The sequence below is a fragment of the Vulpes lagopus genome, chromosome X, assembly GCF_018345385.1.
Source record: "Vulpes lagopus strain Blue_001 chromosome X, ASM1834538v1, whole genome shotgun sequence".
Taxonomy (NCBI): Eukaryota; Metazoa; Chordata; class Mammalia; order Carnivora; family Canidae; genus Vulpes; species Vulpes lagopus.
The window spans coordinates 119,228,960-119,249,619 of record NC_054848.1 but is presented as its reverse complement, the minus strand read 5'-3'; positions in this window follow the sequence as shown (position 1 = coordinate 119,249,619).

Genomic DNA, 20,660 nt, shown 5'->3' with positions numbered 1-20,660 from the left:
ATTTAAAAACAGAACTCTAGATTTACATATGTTTTATAGTATAGATGTATAGAATATTTATAATATAGAGATTGTCCAGGGGCTCATGCATATAAGCTATAAGCAGATATTCATATATTGGGGATAGATGTTTAATAGGATGGGCAATCACAAAAGTGTAAAGATTACGATTTTAGATCCCAAATATGGGCTTATGTCCTAACTAAATCTCTTACCAAATGGGACTTTGAACAAGTTTAGTTTAGTTTAGTCACTTTAAGTCTTGGTTCTTCATCTGAAAAATGAGAATGTTGATAATCTTTTCTTCATGGAGTGGTTGTGAGGATTAAATGATATAATACACATTAAACAGCATAGTGCCTGGATGTAGTATATGTTCAATAAATATGATGATTGTGGTGATGATGATGATGATGATGATGATGATGATAATGAAGAATTCTTGGCAAGGATGAATAGTAGAGAGGGGTATAAACCCAGCACAATAACAAGCTAGAATTAAATATGTCTTGTTGCCCCAGAGAATGTACAGTGTATGGTATGACAGTATTACTGTCACCCTCAATCTTATGACTCTGTCTGCTACTTCTCTAAATTCTTCCTCCTCCTTCTAAGGTTCCCTATCTGTTCTAGTTTCTAAACTCCATTCTTCCAGGCTTTCTAGAATAAAGGGGAAAACACCTGTTACTTTTTTAGGCTGAAGAATTTAATTCTTGTTGATCTCCCCCCTTCTACCTTCACTTTGCCCACTGGCTCTGGTTCTCATGACCATGTAACCCTAATAAGATGATTTTATAAGTGAAGGATTTTTTTTCTCATAAAACTCAACTTTCCTTCAGGGTCAATACACTCAAACTGCAGCCAGTTCTTAAAATAACTATTTTTCTTCTCCTATCATAAACAAACAAATGAATGATTGAGCAAATAAATGAGCCATCTTCTCTCTTCACTGAAAGACCTCAGGGCCTCCTTTCAATCAAATAAGATTGCTGCAATCAAAAAAGCAGCCTTACTCTGTTACCTCACACGTTCCCTAGGAGCTGCTGCCGTTCATTCTACTACCTTAGGCTGATTTGACTTGTTTAAATTCAAGTCACTCAGGCATTGCGAGGGTTGGTGGGGGATGACAACAGAGATTGTTTAATTTACAGAAGAGGAAGTAATCTGATGTAGCAACATGAGCCTGTGTTTTAAGAAATAGGAAACCTGAGTAATAGACCAAATTCTCATGGGCAGGGAACTAACTTTCCTGGATTTCAGCTTTTTGTCTGTTAAACATGAAGATAGAACCAGCTCAGAGAGAAGACATTATAAACCATGTAGGAGAGTGCCTTATATTCCCTTGTTGTGGGATAGGGAAAAGGCTGAACACTACTGAATTTGATTATCTAAGAATAAAGTAGACACAAGAAGGTTCAGCCACTTAAAATTGGCCACCCACAGTGGTTATCTTCAGATGGGAACATTAGAGTAATTGTTATTTTTACCTTTAATATTTGTATACTTTTTGAAACTTAAATAACTATCGTGTGCTGATTTTCTAATTAGTCACCATAAAAGGTGAAGTGAAAATCTCAAGATGCACGTTTATATATACAGTCTGATTTCACGTTTGCATAAAAATGTATATGCATATGTAAGAAAATTCCAGAAAGAAAAAGAGCCTAAAATGAAACAGTATTTTTCTCTGAGTGATCGTATTGTGATAATTGTATTTATTTTGTCCATACTTTTTGATATGTTATAAATTGTTGGCAATAAACACAAATTTTTTAATCAGGAAAATAATAAAACATTTAAAAATTAAGTTTAAAGGCTCTTTTTTGCTGCCAAAATCATAGCAAAATAGGCTTGAGCCCGACTCCACTCTCTTCCTCAGTAATGAGCCCAAATCCAGTGTCTTCCTGCCTGATGTTTGATTTTGGTAGTTGTTTCCTCCTGAGCTTTGAAATCAGTGGAACCCACCAGGCTTGTATTTTGCCATGTGTTTATAGAGTCCTGGAGAAGCTCCGTGAGTGTATATGCACTCCATTACTACTGTATGGAACTGTTGAATACCTGTATGGAATGTTGCATACCTGACATTAATATTACACTGTGTTTTAACTGGAATTTAAATAAAAACTTAAAAGATAAATAAATAAAACTGTGAAACTTCCAGATGAAAACTTTGGAGAAAATTCTTATAGACTTAGAGTAGGCAAAGATTATCTTAGCCAAGACTTAAAGAAACACTAACCACAAAAAGATAAAAATGATAACTTGAGCTTCATCACAATTAAAAGCCTCCACAAATAAGAGCAAAGTTAGAGGTCTTATACTACCAGATTTGAAGACCTACTATAAACCTATAGTAACGAAGACAGTATAGAAATGTCATAAAGACTGACAGATCAATAAAACAGAATTCAGAGTCCAAAAATAGGTCTACACTTACAATGTCATTTGATTTTTCCCCAGAGGTTTCAAAGCAATCCTAGTGGGTAAGAAAACACTTTTGAACAAATGATACTGGAAGAACTGGACATCTATATGGAAAAAATTAACCTCAACCCCTCTCACATACCATAAACAAAAAATAATTCAAGAGGGATCACAGACCTAAATGTAAAAGCTAAAACTCTAAAACTTTTAAAGAAATGTTAAGGAGAATGTCTTTGAGAACTGGGGGAAGGCAAAAATTCTTTAGGCTACAGAAAGCAATAACCATAAATGAAAAAATTAATAAAATAGACTTTAAAATTCCACTCATAATTAAGACACTATTAATAAAAATTAATGGCAAGTCACAGACTGGAAGAAAGTATTCCCAAAACATATATCTGACAAAAGACTGTTATTCAGGGTATATATTGAAGGAAAAAAACCTCTACAGCTCAATAAGAAAAAGAGCAAAAAAAAAAAACCCACTTCAAAAGAGGGCAAAATATTTGAACACACATTTCTGAAGCAAAAATATATAAATTTCCAAAAAATGCATTTAAAAGTACTCAACATCAGCAGTTACCACGGGAAATACAAAATCAAGCCAAGAGAATATGCCACCACACACACATTAGAATGACTAAAGTTTTAAAAGACTAGGGGAGAAACTGGTGCAATTAATTGTACATTGTTGGTTGGAATGTAAAATGCTACAACCACTTTGGAAAAAGTTCTAGAAGTTTTTTTATAACTGAACATATTTCTACTATATGACCCAGCTCTTCTACGTATCCAAAAGAAATGAAACATATGCTAACAAAAAGACTTGTTCAAGAATGTTCATAGCAGCTTTATTCAAAATAGTCAAAACCTGAACTAAGAAATAAATGTTTATCAAGAGGAGAAGGAATAAACAAAGTACAATATGTGGAAGAAGGTGCCACTGATGTAAACAAACACATTATGAGTCTCAATCTGAACAAAAGAAGACTTTCACAACAAAGTACATATTGTATGACTCCACTTCTATGAAGTTCTAAACAAAGTAGTCTTCCTGAAAAGATTCTAGAACAACAGTTGAACAACAGTTAGAACAACAATTCTAGAACAACAGTTGCTTCCAGAGGATAGTATCAACAAGGAGTGACTGGGAAGGAACATGAGGTAATAATGGTAATGATAATGTTCTACATTTTTCTAAGGAATTGGTTTACTCAGATGTAGGCATTTGTCCAAACTTAGGTGATATCTTTAGATTTGTGCATTTCATTATATGTAAATTTTAAATGGAAAGAAAAATCTGTAAACAAATACTGAACTCTATTTAATGAAATGCCCAATGAAATATTTGTGAGAGAAAGAACTGTTGTCTCTAATTTACTTTGAAATTCACGCAAAAAATAAGATAATTTTTTCAATATAGAGATGAATAGCTGTGATAAAACAAATATAATAAAACAATGGTAGAGTCTAGATGGTTTTATAAAAGTGTTTACTTTGCTGTATGTTTTTTACCTAAGAGAATTGAAAATATACAACCACACAAAAATTTGTACCCAAATTTGCATAGCATATTTATTCATGTTTGCCCCAAACTGAAAATTATATGAATATCTATCAATAAGTGAGTGCATAAACAAACTGGTATGTCTATGCAGTGGAATACTACTCCATATTAAAACTAAATGAACTGCTAAACATAACATGGATGAATTTTACAGACATAATATTTAGCAAAAGAAGATATTCATAAAATAATTCATGCAGTATGATTCCACTTATGTGAATTCTGGAATAAGCAAAGCTAATGCACTGTGATTGAAGTTATATACAAGTGATGAATTATTGGAAACCACATCTGAAAATAATGATGTACTATATGTTGGCTAATTGAATTTAAATTTTTAAAAAGACATTAGGTAAGTGGCATTACCAGGGATGAGAGGCAAGAGTGGTAGTTGTGGGGGCATTTAGGAGCTTTTTAGGGTAATGCAAATATTTTGCATCTTGATCATGATGGTGATTATACAACTATGTACATTTTTAAAAATCTCATGGGATGCTAGTACAATTGAACTGGTGCATTTTATTACATGTAAAAAAAAGAAAACCACTGCAATGAAGCAGATTTTTAAAATGCTTAAGCCAAATCCTGATTTTCTCCTGTTATACAATGGCTCTCCATTTCCTCTCATGGTAAAAGCTAAAATACTTCTCAAAGCCTAAAAGTCCCTGAAGATCTGCTTCCGCTTCACTACTCCAACCTCTATGACTTCAAGTCTTGATATTCTTGGTCTTGCTTACTCCACTTTTGCTGCACTTGGCCCCCTTGCTTCCGCCTGAAACACGCCAAGCATGCTGTCACTTCAGGATCTTTGCACCCACTCTTCCCTCTGTCTGAAATGCTATTTTTTCCAAATATCAACATGGCTCATCCCTCACCTCTTCTGGGTCTTTCACAAATGTTATCTTCTAAATGATGCATTCACTGATGCACTTTGTAAAATTAAGCACATGTGCACAGACCTAGCGCTCACTATACACTTTTCCCTTCTTTTTTCTTACCTTTTTTCTCTTTACCTTTTTTACCTTTACTTAAGGTAAAACGTACATGCTTTACGTGTCATATGTGTCAGCCATTCTCAATATCCTCTTGTCTATCTTGTTCAGTGTTGTGTTGCCAGAGCTGGTTACAGTGCTTAAGATATATCAGAGTCCCAATAAAAATTTGTTGAATAAAGAAATAATCTTTAGGATGAGATGGGGACCTCCTTGGAGAGGAAAATGTGAGAGAGGTCAAATGTCAAACTATCTCCTCAGACTTGAAGGGTGTGGCATTAATTGGGCTTCTACGCAGCTACCTAGTGGCTCCAAACAAGTTTCAACATCTTTTCCCATAAGAGAATTGGATATTCTGCATGGGAATGGACAAAAAAAGCCTTTAATCCTCCAGAACTGGGAGAGGGGATCTGGGGAGGAAAGTCCTACTCTGAAGTGCTTGAGGCCAATATCTTAACATATAGAGTTGGATTGTAAGTTTGAGAAAGACGACTGGCAGGCAGAGTTCCTGGCTCTGAAGGGTGGAAAAAGGCCCTCCTCAGGACCAGTCTGGGCTTTAAGCCAAGCTGCTTCGTTTCCTCTGACCTCAGTAAACTAGATTGAACCATTAGACCTGGTGATTCTGAGGTAAGGAGCCCAGCCCAGGAAAGTATGCTCTGATGAAGAAAAGGAAGGAGAGGTATGGGACATGGCATCCTATTTAGGGAGGTCAGAATTACCGGGGTTCCAGACACCTGATGGAGGATGACAGAGCGCGAGATTTGGCTTCAGGTAATAAAAGGGAAACTGGCAGCCTACTGACAAAGGCCCATTTTCCTAAGATTTGGCCTCTACTCCGCAGTTCTCACTGCCAAAACCACCTCCGAGTTTAACTTCAAAGGCATTTTTTATGTATTTAAGGGATTAGAATAAATGGCAAAGCCTCTGAAAGACCTTCTAAATAAAATCAGAAGCTCACTGCCTCTTAGTTGAACAGCTTATGGGCTGGAGGAGAAGGACACTTCCTGAGTAGAATCTGAAGATTATGGTTTGAATCAGTTTGGCAACTCTGGCAAAGAAACCCTGGGTAAGTCACTTTCCTTCACTGACTCTCAATTCCATCATCTGTAAAATGGGTTACTCATGCTAGCATGCCAGCTCTATTTCAGGGCTAACATGAGGATCAAATGAATGTGTGGCCGGGAGACATTTTAGAAATTGAGAAGGTCTGTACAGTATCAGATGCTAGTGTTCACAGGTTCAGGTAGCACACTGATGAAAAACTAGTTAGCCAACTGGAGTAACTGGACACATCTAAAGATGGAAAGAAGAATCACCCAGCTCACCTGATCCTGGATCAAGTGAGTTTCTGGGTAATTGAGATCAATTATCAACATGTAGTCCTCCCTTGAGCCACCAGCAACAGAATCAAGTGTATGAATATGTCCAGGGAAGGGCCTAGGAATCTGAATTTTAACAGGTCCACCAAGTGATTCTGAAGACTGTGAAGGTTCAAGGCCCGCTTCATCCGTTGGCTACATATCAAATTTCATTGGCCTTTGGGCTTATTTCTCTCTAGTACTTAGCCCTGCTGATAGTCTTACTAAAGAGTATACCTACTCCTGCAGGAGTTGCAGAAGTTGAGTGGATCATCTTGCTTATAGCTGGGAATAAGTTAGTTGCACTGTTAATCACAAAGAAATAGTCTGATTGATCGCTAAATAATATGTTTACCTGGCTTCAGCCATAGGTGAAACTATTCAGAACTGCTTACCATGTATTCCTGAGTCACCTGCATGATCTTTGTCATATATCCCCTTAAAGAAACACAGTCAGTGAGTTTTCAGCCCTCAGACTTTGCTAGGTTCCTGTTAGGGGTTGTCAGAGACAAAGAAATGTTCTCTTTCAAATACATTCCCAGCTCACAGCACCCACATGTACAGGTTCAGTGCCAATGCGGCCAGAGGAGCAGGAGGGGACAGGAGTAGTGAGACACACAAAGCATAGTGCCTACCTTTAAGGTGCTTTTGTAGAAGAGTGGCCATCAATTTTGAGAATTAGTGGAGGATTAGTAAAATGGAGCAAAGTCCATTCTCATGTATGCCCCCTCAACACAGGCAGCTCTCTGATTTTTGTTCAACTCTTCTGAGTTTCCCAAGCAGCAAGAATTTGGTAAAGGGAAAAATTTTGTGCAAAATCCATAGACATAACAAATAATTTCCAGAAAGGAAAATTTTCTGTTTGGATCCAGACTATGGGAATAATTAGACAATGAGGCAGTCAACATTAGTTCTTATCCCAACTCCATCACTGACTGCTGGGTGGCCCTAGGCAAGTCTCTTGTGCTTTCTGGGCATCAAGGTCTCTGTTATTACAACAAGGGTTTGGATTCTGAGCTCTATAGATCAGCAGTGGCATTCCAGAATTCCCTCAGTGAGCCACCAATTCAAGTATGAGTCAGTTCCAGCCTTTGGAGGCAGATTTCTAAAAAATTTTGAACAATCCTCATAATTTGACCTCCTTTGCCAATAAGAAAGGTCTCTAGGTATTTGTTTAGTTTCTTTTCTGGCTCCCTAAACTTTATTGAAATAAAGCATGAGTTTCTTGGAAAATATAAAGCAGCTTAGAGAATTTGGAGACAGCTCCATCTCTGAGCCCTCCTACCACCAAAGTATTATTTTCATGAGTAAAAGATCATGTCCTCTCTACTTCAAAGCCTGAGTCACCATGAGCATAGACTGTGGAGGATATAAAGTCTTTAGCAACCTAGGGGGATTCAAGAGAGCTAGAAGCCTGAAACAACTTTCAGGCTTTCAATGAGTGCCACAAGCTCAAAGCCAGGCCTGAATCCCTTCTTCCTAGTGTTGTTCTTTTTCCCTGGGGCCTTTCTATAGAGGTGGCTTGTATTGACAGCCAGATATCCAGTTATTGGCTTGACAACAAGTGCCAAATGTGGGCATTTTTTTCTCAGTGAATGTGTAACAAGGTAATGACCACAAATCTTAAGAAATAGGTGGCTTCTTCCTTCAGCTTGGTTAAGTGTGAGCTTCCAAATTCCAGATTGCTGGCTGATAAGGAGCACGAAAAATGAAGACTCTTACCACTTGTATTAGTTATAGTAAACTTCAGCTACTGAAAAAAGAGCTAATAATAAAGTTGGTAAAGATAAACTGAGGCATACTAAAAACTTTAAGATTTTATTTGAGCAAAAATTGATTCAAATAAGGGCAATGCCAAACTGGACGTGGTTAGGAGTGCTTCACTGACTTTCTAGGAGAAAGACATTTAGAGAAAGTGTGGAAGCAATTCTGTAATCTTGCTGCATTTACAGGCTTAGATTTTGGTTTGCTTACGTAGGCCAATAATAAAGTTGGTAAAGATAAACTGAGGCATACTAAAAACTTTAAGATTTTATTTGAGCAAAAATTGATTCAAATAAGGGCAATGCCAAACTGGACGTGGTTAGGAGTGCTTCACTGACTTTCTAGGAGAAAGACATTTAGAGAAAGTGTGGAAGCAATTCTGTAATCTTGCTGCATTTACAGGCTTAGATTTTGGATTGCTTACATAGGCCACCATAACATTAAAGCCATTTCAATGTAATGACCCCTGTTTAATTAAGGCCAGATATATATATATATATATATATATATATATATATATATATATATATATGAAAGATTCAGCTCTGCATCTCAAGGTCTTTCTGGAATTCGGGTTTTTTCCTTCCAAGTCGTTACTCTTCCATCCCTTCTATCTCTTAGGACATGCCATATTCTACATGATTCAAATTCAGTAGCTACCACAAAAGTGTTTCAGCCAACAAGAATGAGAAAGCAAACATCCACTCTCTTAAGGCCCTCAATTTATTGGTAAGAATGTATTCATGTGTTCACACCCAAGTTTAGGGAGTGTTGGAAAATGTAGTCAACATGAGCAGCCATGTATTATCTTATAATCCTATTACAATGGAAGAAAGGGCAAGTGGGATTCAGTAGACAATCAACAACCTACATTACAGTCCACCTATTCATCTATTTCAATATTTGTATTTGTCCTTTGCACACACAAAGCACAGCCTGTATCCTCAAAAGAGACAATCCATTGTCTCATCCTACTACAGCATCTGCATCCACCCATTCTCTAAAATATCCAGGCTATACAATATTGGAAAATATGTCTTCTACGGAGGCAGATGTAGAGCTTAAACATCAAGAAATTTGGCAGACCAGGGTTGTGGGGTATGTGAGTGAGTGTGTGTGTGTGTGTGTGTGTGTGTGTGTGTGTGTGTGTGACAGCTTTAAGGAGGTAAAATATAATGAAACATAATTAACATACATTCACCCACTTACAGTTTACAATTTAATAGTTTTTAGTATATTTACAGAATTGTGCAATCATTACTGCAATCAATTTTACAACATTTGTATCACCTCAAAAAGAAATCCCATACCCTTTAGCTATCATTCTCTTCCCAAACCCTTCATCCCCTCCAGCCCTAGGAAAGCATTATCTACTTTCTGTCTTTATACATTTAACTTTTCTGGATAGTTTATCTAAATGGAATCATTCAGTATGTCACCTTTCAGTTAACAATGTTTTCAAGTTTCATCCATGCGGTAACATGTATCAACATTTCATTGCTTATTGTGACTGAATGATATTTCATTGTGTGGATAGCACATTTTGTTTATCCATTTATCAGTTGATGGAAATCTGGGTGGTTGTGTTTCTTTACCAGCAAGATTCTCTCAAAAACATGTAAGTCAAATTATTATGTTGTACACCTGAAACTAACATAATGTTATATGTCAAGTATATCTCAATAAAAATTAAAATTAACTCAATTTTCATACAACATATATATAACCAGTACTGTATATAGGAGGTATAGCTGCAAATTAGTTTTGTGTACTCACCTTCATACATGAATGTGTCTACAGATAGACAAAATCAGTTTTCCTATTTCCTAGCAGTATTAAAAGGAGACTTGCCTAAGAAACTTGCTTGAATAAAATTGTTAAAACTAATTTTAAGCATTCAATAACAACAACAGAGATGTGAATCTTAATCAAGAACAACACACCCTATATGAAATTCTGTTGAATTTATGACTCCAAGTCAGAGGTTATCCAGGGGTTTTCCAGCTGTTTCCAAATGCTTCCTTAAGAGTTGCCTTAAGAGTGGTCAGTAGCTCCACCTCCATCTCCAGGCTAGGTATCCCAGGTGCTGGGAAAAAAATATGTAAGTATGTTCATGGTTTGGAAAACTCAAAATTACAAGTGATGCCAACTCTCTCATAATTGATTTATAGATTCAACACAATTCCCAAACTTCCATCAAGTTTAAGTGTGTCTGTGTGTCTGTGTGTGTGAATTGACAATATGATTCTAATGTTTAGATGAAAAGTCAAAGGTCCAAGAATAGCCAAGGCCATCCTGAAGAACAAAGCTGGAGGAACTGCGCTACCAGATGTCAGACTTATTCTAAAGGTAAATAATTTAGACCATTTCAACACAGTAGAAAGACCAAAAACAAACCCACACAAATATTGTCACTTAATTTATGACAAAGGTATCACAGCTATGCTAGATCAATTTGATATCCATTTGGAAAAATTTTAATTGGCCCCCCATCACACTATATACATAAATCAATTATAGAGGGATTACAAAACTAAATGTGAAAGATATAGTGCTAAAGCTTCCAGAAGACAATATAGGAGTATGTCTTAATAGCATTGGAATAGGAAAAAAAAAGATCTCATAGAGGAGAAGGTATTTACAATCTAACCAACAAAGGGCTCATGTATGGAAAATATAAAGAATTTTTAAAAATCAATAAGAAGAATGTATAAACTCCAAGAGAAAACTGGGCAAAAGAAATGTAAGAGAAAGAGGGTATCCAAATGATCAAAAAATATATGAAATAATGCTCCATATCATCATGGAAATGCAAATTAAAATCATAATTAGATGCTACTACTCCCTAACATAGTGACTAAAATGAAAAAGTCTGCCTATACAAAACATGGACAAGGATGTGCAACAATGTGAACTCAAACTGCTGGCAAGAATATAAATTGGTGCAGCCATTTTGGAAAGCTGTTTAGCTATGCCTACCAAAACTGAACATATGTACACCCTTTGAACCAGAAATTCTAGTTTCTGAAGTATAACCAACAGAAATACACACATGTATTCATATGTACAAGAATTTTCATAGCATATTTATTCCTACTAACCACCCAAAATGGAAACTATTCAAATGTCCAATAAAAGTATAGTAGATTTTTACAACATTTGTTAGTAATCACAGAGGAGTTGGGTGGAAGAGTGAGAGTATGAATGAATTCACATTCACAAAAAATTTTTTAAATACAAATCTTGGTAAGCCTCTAGGACATTCCTTCCAATCACTTCTATGTTCTAGTCATAGACACAGCTCTTAAACTTGTTTTATTTCCTTGCGTTTTTGTTTGGTTCATGTTTATCTTCACCATTTTAATCATGCTACCTGAGGAATTCTGAAAACAATTGGTTTTGGCATTAAGGTAACTCCCTTAGTCTAATCTTTGTCATAGTCCCACCTCCTTTTGATTGGCCAGTCTTCTCTCTAGTCATTTGGAATTTCTTAAGTAGTTGCCTTATCCAAACCTGAGGATTGCACGGTCTCTCTTCCCTTTCTTTTCTTCTTTTCTTTTCTTTTCTTTCTTTTTTTTTAAGATTTTATTTATTTATTCATGAGAGACACAGAGAGAGAGGCAGAGACATAGGCAGGAGGAGAAGCAGGCGCCCTGCAGGGAGGCCGATGCAAGACTCGATCCCAGGACTCCAGGATCACGACCTGAGCCAAAGGCAGATGCTCAACCACTGAGCCACCCAGGCATCCCATCTCTCTTCCCTTTCATGTCAGATTACAGAAATTCTTATGAGATCACCTTTTTTTAAAAAAAAAAATTACTCCTTTATCAAAGAATAATTGACATACAATATTGTTTGTTTCATGTATACAACACAATGATTAAATATTTACATATATTATTAAATGGACACTACAGTAAGTCTAGTTACTACCTGTCATGATACAAATTTATTACAATATTATTGACTATATTTCCTATGCTGTATATTGCATTTCCATCTCTTATTTATTCTATAACTGGAAGTTAGTACCTCTTAATCCCCTGCGCCTATTTCATCCATCTTCCTTTTTTTAAAAAAGATTTTATTTATTTATTCATGAAAGACACAGAGAGAGGCAGAGACACAGGCAGAGGCAGGAGGACCTGATGCGGGACTCAATCCCAGAACTCTGGAATCACATCTGGAACCGAAGGCAGATGCTCAACTGCTGAGCCACCCAGGCATCCCTTCATCCATCTTCCTATCCCCGTCCCCTCTTTTTTTTTTTTTTAAAGATTTTATTTATTTATGAGAGAAACAAGGAGAGAGGCAGAAACATAGGCAGAGGGAGAAGCAGGTTCTCCACAGGGAGCCTGATGTGGGACTCCATCCACAGCCAGGATCACATCCTGAGCAGAAGGCAGATGCTCAACCACTGAGCCACCCAGGTGTCCCCCCTTTTCCCTCTTGTAACCATCAGTTTTTTCCCTGTATCTGTGAGTCTGTTTTCATTTTGTTTTGGTTTGTTTTGTTTCAAATTACACATATGGATGAAATAATATGGTATTTGTATTTCTCTGACTTATTTGACTTAGCATAATACCCTCTAGGTCCATCTATGTTGTCACAAATGGCAATATCACTTCTTTTTAATGTTTTTCTAAAAGCGTCAAGAAGCAGCCAACACAAACATTCTGACTCTTTCCAACGACATTTTTAATGCTAGATTCTGTAAGCATTAGACTGAATTCCAAGTTAGTTTAGGTGACAGTTTTACCATGCTTTGCCATGGCATGAAAGAAGTTACCAGCTTTCAAATCTATAATACCAATATATTTGTCCTCCTTCACACATGTATCTGCTAGGTTGTTGTTACAATAGTACCCTATTTCAAGACACAATTCCCCTTTAGTTAAGGTAAAGTTTAGTCGTTCTACCAGAAACCCACCAATAGGATGGCAGAGATAACAAAGCAGTTTCTCTCTCACTTCACAGTCCTGATGTGAAGGATGCTGGTAGGCAAATAGTTCTGGCCCTTGGAGGTCATTTATGAGCCCAGGCTCCTTCCAAGTTGTTACTTGGCTATCCATTAGGGCATTGATATAATTGACCTAATTAAATGTGGGTAACCACAATAAATGGGTTCAGTTGGTGGGAAGAGGGAAGAGGACAAAGAGGAGACACACTGTGGTTTTAAGATACATATATTCCATTGGGGATAATATAGTCACATGATAGCTTCTGACTACAGGAAATTCCTGGAAATGTGGCCTAGCTGGGAAGCCATGTGCCCAGCCACAATTTTATTATTTTGGAAGAAAATGAAAGATTCAAGTGCACAGCTAGCAATCTTGACCACATCCATTTCTCCTCACTTCTTCCACACCTGAAAGCTACAGTGATGCTTTTACTTGCATATATACCTAAAGATCTCTGTATTGTTTCACTTAGCAAGCACTTTTTCAGCCTTTAGCACACCTGACATTCTCAATACCACTGTGAGGCAGGCAAGCTATGAATTTGGGGCTCCAATGGAAAGAGAAATAAAGCAAGGCTCAAAGAAGTTATCTGCCCCACAAGTGACAAATGCATGGTCAAAACCATGATCTTCCTGGGGGATCCCTGGGTGGCTCAGTGGTTTGGCGCCTGCCTTCAGCCCAGGGCATGATCCTGGAGTCCCAGGATCGAGTCCCACATCGGGCTCCCTGCATGGAGCCTGCTTCTCCCTCTGCCTATGTCTCTGCCTCTCTCTGTGTGTGTGTCTCTCATGAATAAATAAATAAAATCTTAAAAAAAAAAACATGATCTTCCAACTCCAAATACCTGTAATTTTTTACTATCTTATATTCCATCTTTCTTACTTTATAATAACCATCTGCTATATGGTTCTTAGCTGTTCACCTCCATTGCTGCCTTGTCTACTGAAGAATAACTTACCTTGGCAATTTGATGGTGTGTGTTCCCATCAAATGGGGACTCCTGGGCATAGCCAAGCCAAGATGTTTTCCGTCTTTTGTACTATTGCTTAAAACAAGTTTTCAATCATTTTGCACATGTCACTTGCACTCTTTGGTATACTCTCCATTGTGCTTGGTTAAAGCCTTAGTTTATCTACCCCTGGGCCCAATACACACTTTAAAACACCATTTACTATGCTTCCTCACTATTCATATCCACAGGCCACTTAATGTGGCCACCCTTGTGCTTTGGTAGTTTTTTCTTTACAGAGGGACCAGGGTTCTATTTTTTAAGTTTAAGTCTGATCATGTCACTTGTATGAGTTCACTAGAGCGGCCATAATGAAGTACCACAGACTGGGAGATTTCAGCAACAAACCTACTTTCTCATAGGTTTGGAAGTTATAAGTCCCAGATCAAAGTGTCAGCAAGGTCTTCCAAAAACTCTGTCCTTGGCTTGCAGATGGCCATCTTCTCCTGTGTCTTCACACAGTCTTCCTTCTGTATAGATCTGTGTCCTAATCTCCTCTTCTTATAAGGACATCAGTCATATTGGATTAAGGCACTGCCCTAATGACCTCATTTACCTTAATTACCTCTTTAAAGACCCTTGCTCCAAAACCAGTCACATTCTGTGGTACTAGGGGTGAGAACTTCAGCATACGAATTGAGAGGGACACAATTCAGCTCACAATACCTCCTATGTTCAAAAGCTTTTTAATGTTCCTCCATTTCAGAGTGAAAATTAGTGTCTGTCCTTTTGATGGTTCAGGATCCAGCCCCTGGTAATTCCCTGACTTCATCCCTCTACCACTCTCTTAGTGTCATTTCTCCAACACATCAGAGCCTTTGTATTAATGTTCCTTGTGCCTGGAATGCTTTCCTCTCAGATATCTACGTGGCTCACTCCCTCCATTTGATCCCCTTATAAATCACAGCATCCTATTTAAATAATGAACTGCACCCTTGGCACTACATTATTCCTTCCACTGCTTTATTTTCCTTCATAGAATTTTCCGTCTTCTAATATATCACATTTTTAAAGTGCCTCCTCTCATAAAATGCAAGCTTCATGAAGCCAGGGACAATTTTCTGTTTTGTGCTTCTAATATCCCTGCCTGTAAAAGAATCTCTGATTTATGGTAGGTACTCAGAAAACATTTGCTGAAAAAATGAATAAGCCCTGTTTAATGAGAATACAACTGACCTGCAGGAGGCAGGGGGGAGGGGAGAAAAGCCTCAGAGCAACTGAAATCATGATCATGAAGCCCATGTTCCACACTTTTTTTGTGGAGGTGAGGGACAGTGCCCAGAAACTTTAGTTACCATCAAGTTCTATGAAACATATATATATCTAAATTCCAATGTCAATGCAAATGATAAATGGCAAGAAAAAGTGATTTCGTTAAAGAAGAAGGTTTGTGGACAGATTGATAGTGAAGGAAGAGAAGAAACTGTAAAAAGAGATATATTGACTCAAAAGGCACATCCATTTGGGGCCATTTTCCATAAGAGTAGTGATGACAGCTGAGTAGCAACCAAGAAAACAATGGTCATAGCCAAGAACAGGACATGAAGTTCACAATAAGAGCCAAGATTAATTAGGAAGAGGTCACATATGTCTGGTGTGCTTCATTTTGCTAGGGTAGAAAAATGTGCCATACCTGGAAGATGTAGGTTTTTTCTTTCTAATATGTGGTTTAAATCGCTCTTTTCAAAAACCTTGATGCTGAAAGTGGTAAACTTCCTTTAGACAGAGACTCTGTCATGCACAGTCCTCACTCAGGCTGGAAAAAGTGATATAAGAAGTATGGCTGTTCTCAGCACAGCTCTGCTGTTCACTTTCTCCTGATCTGAGGATGGGAGTAAATTGCCTTCAGTTTTCCTAAAGACATGAACCAAAGCTTCCATTGTCTCCCTTGGCACCCTTCTTCCTCCAACTCACTCCCAATTAGATGCTTGCCTTTTGGATTTTCCTCACCACCTCCCTATGAAGATCATCTAGAAAATTGCCCTCCACTTTATAAAGCCCTCATGTCTGTCTAACATGCCATGTGACTCTTCACTGGGGTTTGTTTGGCAATCAAGCAAATCATAGTCATTCTCCATGACCTACTAAGCAAGGAAGCAGGCCTGAGAGGGGATGAAGAAACATGTCTGAATTCATTCCTTCCCTATAACACTCCCTGGGTGTTGACACCCAGAACCTGAAGCCCAGCCAGCTTAAGCCCTGGATAGAGTCCAAGACCCAAACAGGGAGGCCCAGGGTGGGGCCAGTGAGTCAACAATCTAGGGATGCAGCCAGGGTTCAGAACCTCAAGCTACAGTTAACAGAGCCAAGATCCATAATACAAACTGAGTAACTTCAGTAGAAGCACAGGGAGGAGGGAGTTAGAGTAGATTTGGGAGGAAAGTTGGAAAAGGTAAAGTTGTAGCAGGGCCAAGGAGCCCAGTTAGGTCCAAAGGCAAGGGGAATCCTAACATCACATTGATCAGAATTCTGTAGGTCCAGCTTCAGGCAGCTCATGTTTACTTCCATGAAAACTCCAGGGTTCCATCTCCTGCCCACCTCTGCTCTTATTTTTCATAAGCTTCCTGAGGGACTTCAGCAAGTCCTATGGCTTCTCCCACTATCTCTGTGCAGCTGACTTTGCTATTTGAACAACAGTAGGAAAGGTGTGGCATTCTGTATTAGGGGACTCTCATTCTAGCCTCAGCTCTATTACTTCTAGCTGTATAATCTTAGGCAAATCATCTAATTTCTCTGGGACTCAGTTGCCTCAGCTAGGAAGAGGGAAAAATAATGTCTACCGCACAGAATTGGGGTGAGGATTAAATCAAATCATGAAGATGAAGATGCTTTTTAAAACACAAGGTGTTGGGATGCCTGGGTGGCTCAATGGTTGAGCATCTGCCTTCAACTCAGGGTGTGATCCTGGTCCAGGGATCGAGTCCTGCATCAGGCTTCCTGTGAGGAGCCTGCTTCTCCCTCTGTCTATGTCTCTGCCTCTCTCTGTGTCTCTCATGAATAAATAAATAAAATCTTTAAAAAATAAAACACAAGGTGTTATACAATATCATTCATAGTATTAATGAGTCAATCTCTAACCTAGTCCTCTGTCCTAAGCTCCAGCTTGATACTTTCAACTGCCTCCTAGAACTCTCCACTTGGACATGCCACAGACACCTCAGAGTCAATGTATTCCAAACTACCAAAAATGTTATCTTCCATTGCAGGACATTCTGTCTCTCCTATGGAGCCTATCTCAGTGAAGGACATTGGAGGCACTAGGGGGTCACACCTAAAACTTGAAAATTCCCATAGGCTGAACTCTCCTTCATCACCCATATCCAATCTGTTACCAACAACCAGGCTGAGACTAAAACCTGAAGGATTCTCAGCCCTTTCTCTCTATCCCCTCTGCCTCGACCTAGGTCAGATTCTCAGCATTTCTGTCCTAGAATACTGCAACAGCATCTTAAGAGATTCAGCTATCTCTGGTCTCACACTCCACATTTCCAAATTCATGCTTGCCATCCTGGCCATACTAATCTTTGAAAAACATAAATCTGACTATGCTAAACTCCTCTACTTAGAGTCATGCAATGTTCCTTTAAAGAGATAACCCACTCTTAGCACCTTGGCACTAGCAATACATGCCAGCTTCACTTCCCACCCTATCCTTCTAGCTACCCAATGTTCTCAAATTCCTAATCAGAAGCATCTTAAACAGACTATGTCTCTCTAACCTTTATGACCCTTTTCTGTTCTAATATACCTTGCACAATATCATAGAGTTAGATCCTTCTTGGAGTTATTCAACTTTACAACCAATTGACATCAAAAGCTCCCTTGCCATCGCTTTCTTCAACTTCCAGTGATTTTTCCCCCAATACAGTTTCATACAGAAGGCAATTGCTAACAATGGAATATCCAAAATTCTAAGAGAGCATGAGCACTGGAAAGGGTTCTGGGTTAATTGTCAGAGCCTTTAAGTTCAGTTCCTGTGCTAGTTCAAGTTCTGCCACTAAAGAAAAGAGTCAGCTACCCTGTGTTATCTGTGAGATGGTCCTCAAAGACATTATTGAGCAGCTGAATTAAGCAACTCAATAGCCCACATACCTCTGAACCTCCTGTTATAAATGTTTTTGTTGTCTGAGTCAATCTAAGTAAGGGTTTTCATTACTTGCAGCTAAAAGCACTGTAAATGTTCCAACACAATAGCTGACTCAAGTAATAACACAGGCCTGTATAAAGTATGCATGGGAATTATTATCTCTCTCATATCAATCAAGCAAACAAAAATAAAAATAGGCTTAGAAAAGGAAAGTAATTTCCCCAAGAATACACTGAAAATTCTATGGTTAATTCCATTGATTGTAACAATACTAAAAAATATTTGCAGTCTGGATTATCAGCTGAATAAACCCTGGTCCCTTATAATTGTGCTACTAAATTGCAATGGGTTGAGTAACCAGATTTCCACAAAGTATTTAGAACTGACTGTAGACTAAGTAAACAGGCTCTGAGCGAAGTTCTAAGGACTTGCCCATGAAGAAATGGCAGAGGCTTTAGTGTCAACCTTAGGACATCCTGATGAATATGATGTCTTCTATATTCCTGGCTAATATTTGATCCATATAAAATCAGAAGCATTAGGATAATCTGACACCTAGTTATTTTTAGTTTATGTGAAAATGATTACTGAATGTCACAGAGTGCACACCTATAGAAGGGGTGCTCAAACCATGCCTATGTGGGTAGAGCAAAAGAGTGGTAGGAATGCACTTTATGATTTTCAGTTTAAATGTTTTGTTCTGGCCAACTTAGAGTTGAAAAGCAAGGAGTCTGGCCTCAATTCTTTACTTATGTCAAAGGACATTTTGCTGCACTAAAAGGACATTTTGCTAGTCTAAAAGTGACACAAGATGCCCTGTGTATAGTGGGGAACCCATCTCTGGTTCAATCTAAGGTTGAATGCCCTACTTGTGAGGGGAGACTATAAAAGAGATTCCTATTTCAGGAGGAAGTTAGTGCCAGCTTCATCAAATCTCTTACAGTACCTTCCAAATCCTGATTCCTTTTACAGCCCATCCATCATACTAGGCCCTTAGAGGTGAAAACATATTCTCTATTTTTTTCTCCTGTCAAAATTGCCCATAGAAATAGGAAGTCTCAAATTAATTTGGCCCACCATCGAGCCCTTTCTATTTCATATAAGAGCACCAGCCCTAATAATTTTGGAATTGAGGCCCAACTAATGATATTATTGATGATGTATCAGAAAAGAAAGAACACCTGCTCTTCACAAAGACCTTTTTACATTAAAATTACATACTACCTTGGTAAATTCACCTCCTCGTCTGTTGGACCTAATCTCTTTGTAGAACAGGCCGCTTCACACTGTGGATTCAATGGCAGAGCTTCCATACAGGGAGCCTCTCAGAGCACTTAACCAAACTCAACACTCCCAATTGTTACAAATGATTGGCAGCTGGGCCTAGCCAGCATTATGAACTTGCCAATCAGTTTTCCAAAGCTTTGGAAAGAGAAATGTCTTTCATGAAATAGGCTACATTTGCCCGGAGCACCAGAGAAAAAGGTGCCTCTCTTGGGAATTCTAACAAAAGACTTTCCTTTCCTCCTTAACCTACAAGGCAAGGAAGTGTGTCTGCTGAGGGAGGGTGAGTAAAACACAGACTTTTCCATCTAACTGCTTAGCTCCATCCCCATCAGGAAACCACCCTGCTCCCAGTCATTGCTGAAAAATCTGTTTGTTCCTTTGGGACCTCAGACAGTTGTGAAAATCTTCCTGAGAGCTGGGGTGAAGAAATGTAGCTCCTCAGTGTTTCTGGCATTCAGAAGTCCTATCCCCAAACTTCAGGCTTGGGAAAACAGGCAAACCAGTAAACCATCCAGACTAGTGCAAAGTCCTGCAGCTCTGAAGGATGAGTCATCTGCTTTTACCACCACTTGAAATAAACGATAATAGCTTGGCAGGCTCTCATATATTAATAGCCTTGTCATTTTACCTTCCTCATGCTCTCTTTACTCCACATTGGAATTAGAGATGGCTGGTTTCAGAGTTGATTTCCCTGAGTGTCCAAGCTACCCAGAAGGTCCAAAAGGAGCCCAGAACATTCTTTGCACCCTGACCATAGCAACAGGCCACTGTCATTCTCCTGCAGTTATTCTTGGCTACATTACCACTCTTAATGATCCCATGGCATTCTGTCCTGGAAATTATCAGATTTACTTCCTTATCTGGGTATTCCTATTCCTTGCATAAGAATGTACGTTTCATGAAGGCAGAGACTTAGTCTGGCTTGTCACTGGATCCCTAGCACCCAAAACAGCATTTGTGAGAAAGGGAGGGAAGGTTCAAAATGTTAGCCCCTCCCTATACCAAGAAGGAGGGTATACAAAGAGGGCAGGAGTTGGTAATGGGGAAGAGTTTCATGAAAGGAAGAACAGGATTCTCTGTGACCAGGGGCTTTTGATATAATGTCCTATCCTCCCCAACCCTTGCTACAAACATGAGGGTCATAGCTTAACCTATGATTAATCTTAGACTTAATCATTAAGCTTAAGTGGTTAAAAAGAATAAAAACCTGG